General features: G+C 30.9%; 1 non-coding gene across 1 annotated transcript; it reads right to left on the bottom strand.

Annotated features, from left to right (window-relative positions):
• Positions 1–611: 611 nt before the first annotated feature.
• On the bottom strand, positions 612–700 carry Trnay-gua (transfer RNA tyrosine (anticodon GUA)). Its single transcript is given in 2 exon segments — positions 612–647; positions 664–700. It is a non-coding gene; the product is annotated as a tRNA-Tyr (tRNA).
• Positions 701–7,229: the final 6,529 nt, after the last annotated feature.

Below are 7,229 nucleotides of genomic sequence, written 5' to 3'. Positions count from 1 at the left end.
ACCAAGCGTCGTTGCCTGTTTTTGTGATGCATAGTCTAGATACATTTTTTATTTTAAATAACATCTCGACAAGCCCAGACCGACACGTCTTGTATTTTATTTCAGCTGTTTTGCATTGACAAAGATAGTTACGAACTATAACTAAAATAGAAACTAAAACAAATCTTGGTTGTGTAAATTCTCTAAACGATATATAACATACAAGTTAGACAATACATGAACAAATACATTAAAGGTTCTTGTCCTTGATGATTGTTTCCTATTTCGTATAATTTTTATTATATTTTTTTTATAATAAAAAGACAAAAGTCTTTAGCAATCATTAATTGATTTAAAAAAAAGAGACGAGTGTGATCGACGCGTGTTTTTTTTTTTTTTAAATTTATATTTACCAAATACTCTGGACTAACTTGGATGATTTAATATGATTCTACTGAGGTAGTCTGTTTGTCTGAATAAGTATATAAATTAATAAAAGAAAATTTTCCCATTTATCCTTAACTTAAAAATATTATGTATATTTATCATGACAAAGATCAACGAAGATATATCATTTTATCTACTTATACAATAAATAGATAATATTTCTATATATAATTTAGTAAAAATGATCCTTCGAGCCGGATTTGATCCAGCGACCTATGGATTACAATATTAATCTTTCTACAGTCCACCGGTCTACCAACTGAGCTATCGAAGGTGTGATGTGATATTTGCCTTATAACTATATATACACATTACGATACAACATACGAAATGAGCAAAACCGATGAGTAATCGCAGCGAGATCACTGTTATATTTTCATCCAATTGGTAGTAAATTAAAAAAAATAAAAATAAAACAAAATTAAATATAACAGAAAATTCACTCAAAAGCATTATATTTGTATATTTTATTTGCACTTTCTGTTGAATTACTTTAATTTAAAAGTATCCTTCAAAGGTATGAACGAAAGAGGATAACTTCATCTACTAATGTAATATATAATCTTTTTTCTAATACAAACCTAAGCGAATAAATAACTAATAGTGAAATTGTAAATAAATGAATAATTTTTTAAAAATTTCCTTTATAAACTAGATACTTTAAAGTAATAATAAAATTTGATTTAATTATGTACGGAAATTATTATCGTCTCTAAAATTAAATGAGAAATTAAATCTGGTTTTTATTTGTGTAACTGTTAAATAAATATTTATAACTGTATTTCTTTTTAATATAGATGCTTTTATGTTACTATTTTTGAGTAAACCAATAAAGTGAAAAATTATTTATAAAACATTAATTCATAGTAAAATGTTCTTTGAATTTAAATAAGTGTTTTAGGTCTTGTTACAACTATATAATACTGTTTCCTTAGAACTTAACGACCGTTTAAGAAACTTTTCAAGTTTCATTTGTACAGCTCTCACGTACGTATTTTATCTGGGATAATCCCGAGTACGTCGTCAAAAAGGACTTGTTAGATTCAATTCATTTAAAGATAACTTATATGGAGTATTTATTGACACTGAATTGACTGAATTTGGAGGCCTGCAGAGGCGGGCCTACCGTCGGAACGTCACGGTAGTATGCGCAAGCGATCCCGTGGCGTCCACCGAAAAGACGGTGTGGGTATCGCTGGTTTTTTAGTGGGTATTCCGGCGCCTTCGCGGCGCGTCGGCGAGCCCCACATACCCCCCACCACTTCATGTGGGGGAAACGCGTAAATGCGTTTTTCCAGCGAAAAAAAAAAAACAAAAAAAATATATGATGATGCTGAGGCACATGGGACATAATATTTTAGTCCACAAGGCAGGAATGGTAACAATTTATTAAAGTTTGGCATCTAAGTAAATTTTAACCATTCTACTGTCGTCCATTGTTCATCTCCATTGTCAATGGTGACCTTTGACCATCTGGTAGCCAATTTGCCCGTCCCCGTAACTATTTTATAGAAAAAAAAATGGACATCACGTAAGCTAAGCTTTGAGTAACAGCTAATATTCTAAACTGAAATTTATATTCATTCATATTTAATTTAAAAAAAACTATATGCACCCAAAAGGGATGAAATAAGGGATAGCGGATGATTTTTAAGCTCATGCGGGCAACTTATGTATTGGTTATACAACAGAAACAACTTTAATCTCATCCATTATACTATAAAGCGGCGAACTTTGCGCTGAACTTCGTTAATTATCTTGTTTTGTTTAGCGCCTGTTAATTAAACTTCGCTACGTATTCGACAATGCTCAAGTTATGACATCGCCTGGAGATGGCATTAGTTTGGTTCATACTCATAATTCTCCCCAAATTTTTGTACGCAAAAAATACTAATGATATTTGTAAAGAACTTAATTTTTGCTATAAGCACTCAGTACTAGTATGTAAAATCGCTGTCATAAGTTTTTATGTACTAGAATTACTTGCAGATAAATCACTTGGTGTGATTCTAAAGCCTTGGCCTGTAGTACAACATGCTTAAGCTATATTTTTTTCTAGATTTAATTTAGAAATGCAAACGAACAAATGAAATAAGGTCGGCCCCACAACACTACCCTGTGGTACACCAAAGTGAACGTTAATATCAATACTAACATATTACCCTATTTTGACTTACTGCCTTTTTTCACTGAGATACACAATATATATGTTTAAAGGTTTTCCTCTTTTGTCAACGTGCTCAAGCTTTCGAACAAGGTTTATACTTAAATTACCAGTAAAGGTAAGGTAAGTATGGTAAAGTGCTCGTTAATATATTCAACTGAATCATCAGAGACGGATGTTTAATATTGACGTGTCTGTTTTAGATTCTGTTGTATTTGTTATGTTTTTCATATTTTTACAGTTTTTTTTATATTTTCTTTGAATTTTTAAATTGTTTTTTTTAATAGGTTTATTTCAATAATTCTGGTATCTTCTAAAGCTATTTTTAAAATTTCATTATGTGCATCAGACACTAACTGTTGGTGCATTTTGTTTCTAGCTATCATACGTCGTAAAATACCAGATTTTATCCAGGGTTTAATTTTTCATTTATTTCTAGATATTGGTACAACCTAAGATTTTTCTTTTCCTATTTTCTTGTTTATTCCGTTACTGTATTTATTAAAAGTTCATATATGATACTGGGATCATCACTACAGAGTAAATTCTGTTAAATGTAATAATGTAAATGTTTTCAACGTTTTTACGGTTTTAGTTCGTGTATTTAAAGATCGAAGATTAATAATTCTTTCGGTTAAGTAAAATTACAACAAGACTGAAAATTGAGCTGTTTATCGCACCCCCGCCTAGGTCGATTTATCAGGCTAACTCAATATCAAATTTGAATACTATAATATGTTTAGTTTAGGCGTAAAAAGGTAACAGACAGGCAGAGCTACTTTCGCATTTATAATATTAGTATTGACTGCCTCGTTGGTCTAGTGGTTTGGTGTAAGGCCGCAGATCCGTAGGTCCTGGGTTTAATTCCCAGGTCGGGCCAATAAAAAGTTGTTGGGTTTTTCTATCAGAAGATTCTCAGTAGCAGCCCGGAATCTGGAAGTTGGAAGTGTGTACACAGCCGTGCCTCGGAAAGCACGTAAAACCGTTGGTCCTGCCCCTGAACTCTTTCCGGTCGTGTCGGATTGCCGTCCCATCGGATTATGAGAGTTAGGGAATAGAGATTGCACTTGTGTTTGCCCACACACTTGTGCACTATAATATCTCCTGTGTAGTTGGCTAATCTCTCTTGAGATTTTCTCATTTTCAGTATACTTCTAGTTAAAATCATAATAATTGTAGCTCTCGTGTTTTTTAGCCAGTTAATTCAAACAAAAAAGATAAGGTCGTTATCTCCTCTAGTTATTTATTACACGTAGTAAACATATTTACTGTGTTATCCATAAATTATACTAATGGTATAAAAAGGATAGTTTCTTTATTTGTTTGTTTATCTCGATTCGTGTAAATACTTTTATTCGACCAACATAGTACTTACGTATAATATAAGTTTTATCACGGTGTTAAGAAAAAATATGATAGGAAATTAGGGTAACTTACTCGTAGCTTGACTTGAATAGTATTTATATTTAATTTAAAAAAGATAGTCTACAGGAATGTATGTTAGAGTATTTTTATAAACAAAATACACTCACAGTATCACCCTCGTGAAACATTACTGCTATGTACCTATAGTTTCTGGATAGATGTTATAAAATATTTAACCTTTATCAATACATGGAAAAACTATCGAAAATATATTTTTTTCAAATCCGAATACTATAAAACAAATGAACTAACTTTCTAGATTTATAATATTAAGAATAGATATTGGTAATAAACCATTATTGTAGGTATTAGAAGGTGCTCGCGCTTAATACATTTATACTTTCGAACTGAGCTTGTTGTGTGTTTAAAGATTAGAATTATCCGTCAGAAGAAAATCTCTGAAGCAAGTAAATTTAAAAATATTATAATGATTATATTATAAAAAAGTCAGCAAGGATCACTTGTAAATAATAGTGTCTGTCGGTGGTGGAAACCACTTACTGTCAGGTGGTCTATTTGACCGTCTGCCTTCCTATGTTGTAAAAAAAATATTCGAAAATCAAAATATTTTATAAATAGCATAAGAAAAATAAAAATAGCATACTATAAACATTGAACTTTATTTTAAATTTCCGATCGTCCATAAGGGACTAAAGAAGTAAAGAAGTAAGTATGAGATGTCAATTCTTTCTATTAATTTTCGAGAACATACGAGAATCGCGTTATCCCGTCGGGGATAAACAGGAATAAGTTTATAACGTTCGAATAAACTTTGTAACACTTTCTTTTCCTCTAAGAAGTAGAGGTATATGGCCCGTCGGGTCACGAACGTGGTACAGATCGGTGGGTTAATCCATTAATGATAATGGGTTGATCAATTATGAACTTAATAAAGTGATTCTGATCAGAACAGGCTGTTGATAGCGCTGAAAAAAGATGAATAATTTGGTTTCTTTAAAAAAATTGTCAAAAGAAAGAAGATTTTTTTTATTTCTATTTATCATCCATAATATTTGTCATTTTTCTCTCTCTCTTTTGGACCTAACTTTTAATTATGACTGATAATTTATCCGTTGCATCTACGCCTATTATGAATTAGACAATCATTGGAAATTTTCGTTGGTAATGATTTGTTAATATGTTGGATATTTATAAAATGTATTATGTACTGTTTGTTTCTATTAAATACAAATAAATAAAATAAAATTGAATTTTGACGTCACATCTACCTTTCCGCATACTCTTGAAACCGCATAGGCTTATATTGTGCAGCGGCATTATTACATTTAGCGACATTAAATATAATATTTTTGACGTAATATTTTAAAAGATTGCACTCAAATAAAGTTTTGATTTTGAAGATTGCTGGTGGTATCTCCATTCGAGATTAATATACTTCAAAACCGTGTGATCACCATGAAAGTTGTTTTGTGTAGTTTGTATTTTTTCATGGATCCATTGTTGTAACTCACCGCTAGAGAGCGCTACAGAACATCGAATTCACCGTGTGATCGCCATGACTATTGGTATAATAATATATATACAGATTGGAAACAAGTTCTTATTCGTCAAACAAGTTACACAGATAATTAAATACGCTTGAATTTTTATTTATCGTACATGGAATGAACATAACTTTACACTTTTTTATCATTTATTGAATCCAATATCGAGTAATACTCCTAATTAGTTAAAGATTTCTTAACATTTTATTGAAATTCATTAATTGGCGTATTTTTAGCTTAGCGTATACTTTAAATTCGTGTGAAAATGTACTTAAAAAGTTTCCTACGTTCGGATCATGCAAAAGTGTATTAAAATTGATCAAAGACGTTACTCGAATGGTGTTCTAATGAATTTTCCTCACGTAGTGATATCATAGAGCGCAGCGTATGCAGTCTTGTACGGACGCGATGTCCATTACGAATGGCGGTATTACGACCGTGGGTAGGGTTGCTGATATTAAGTATGACTACATCAATCCATCTAATACTTCCAATCGTTTTATACAGGTTAAATAATATATAAGCGCGAGAAACACGCCTTGGGGAATGGAAATCGTATGTCGTCAAACTGCATGACGCTTTTTTTTTTAAGCCTATTAAGTGTGTATAAGCCTTGTGTGTGTGTACGCGGCGCGTATAATATATACTTCATTGATTTAAGTTATTATAATAATAAGATGTTTATTTTTTTACGAAAATATTTTTTTTTGTTCTTTATTACTCCATGTTTTTCATTCATTGGCGTTCTTTTATTATAAATTCTTAAAGTAACCATTAATTTCAATTTCTCCCGTGACAGCCACGTTTTTTTAAAAATTAAACTAACACATATAATAGTACAGTATCGAGTCAAACGACGGACGTCACCGTGACCAGTCTGCATTATTTATTTTGTTTAAAAAATACTGTATTTCATTACAAATAAATTTAACTAAAATCATTCCTTTTTTTATCAAGCTTAGCTAGCTTGTTTTAAAGACGTGTAGTGTTAACAGCTACGAGTGAAGCAATAAAACTAGAAACAAATTACAGTGATCTCTTCCAGGTAACCTATATAAAGATAAATATTTATGTTTTTTTAGCCAGGCTTATTAATCGGGCATTGTGTGCGAACAAATTAATACTTAAAATTTATTGAATACTTGTAAACTTAATACAAATATGTAATATACCAACATGCATACTCTTATATATACATATACACTTATACATACATACATATAATAATACAATATGCTATAGTTATATTTATAAATAATAATTATGCAAACGACTCTTAAAAATATGTATAGATTCAGCTTGACGAATTTCTCGAGGCAGGGAATTCCATAGATGAGGTCCATGACTGCTTCAACAACGTAAAGGAGTTGCTGTATATTTATTTGTTTAAAAAATAAATTTATATATTAAAAATTTATGAAGAATTATTGTTTTGTTTTTACTACATTATATATTATGTACTTTATCTGATAATAATACGGATAACCTTTATAAAAAGAAATCAATATGCCTGAATGTCAATTCGTTATTTTCGGTTACACGATTACACGTCTTATACACACTAGATCGTACCGGCTTTTAATACGAAAGAGATAACAATGGTGTAATCGTTGACAGCTGTTATGTAATATAACTGAGTCATTAGGCTGGCGACACGCTGTGAAACTCAATAAGAGTGTACTTCTCTATCTTGTTGCAGCTTGTAACAA

This window comes from Nymphalis io, chromosome 1 (assembly GCF_905147045.1).
Source record: "Nymphalis io chromosome 1, ilAglIoxx1.1, whole genome shotgun sequence".
NCBI classification, from domain to species: domain Eukaryota; kingdom Metazoa; phylum Arthropoda; class Insecta; order Lepidoptera; family Nymphalidae; genus Nymphalis; species Nymphalis io.
This window is presented reverse-complemented; position numbering and strand designations above follow the sequence as displayed.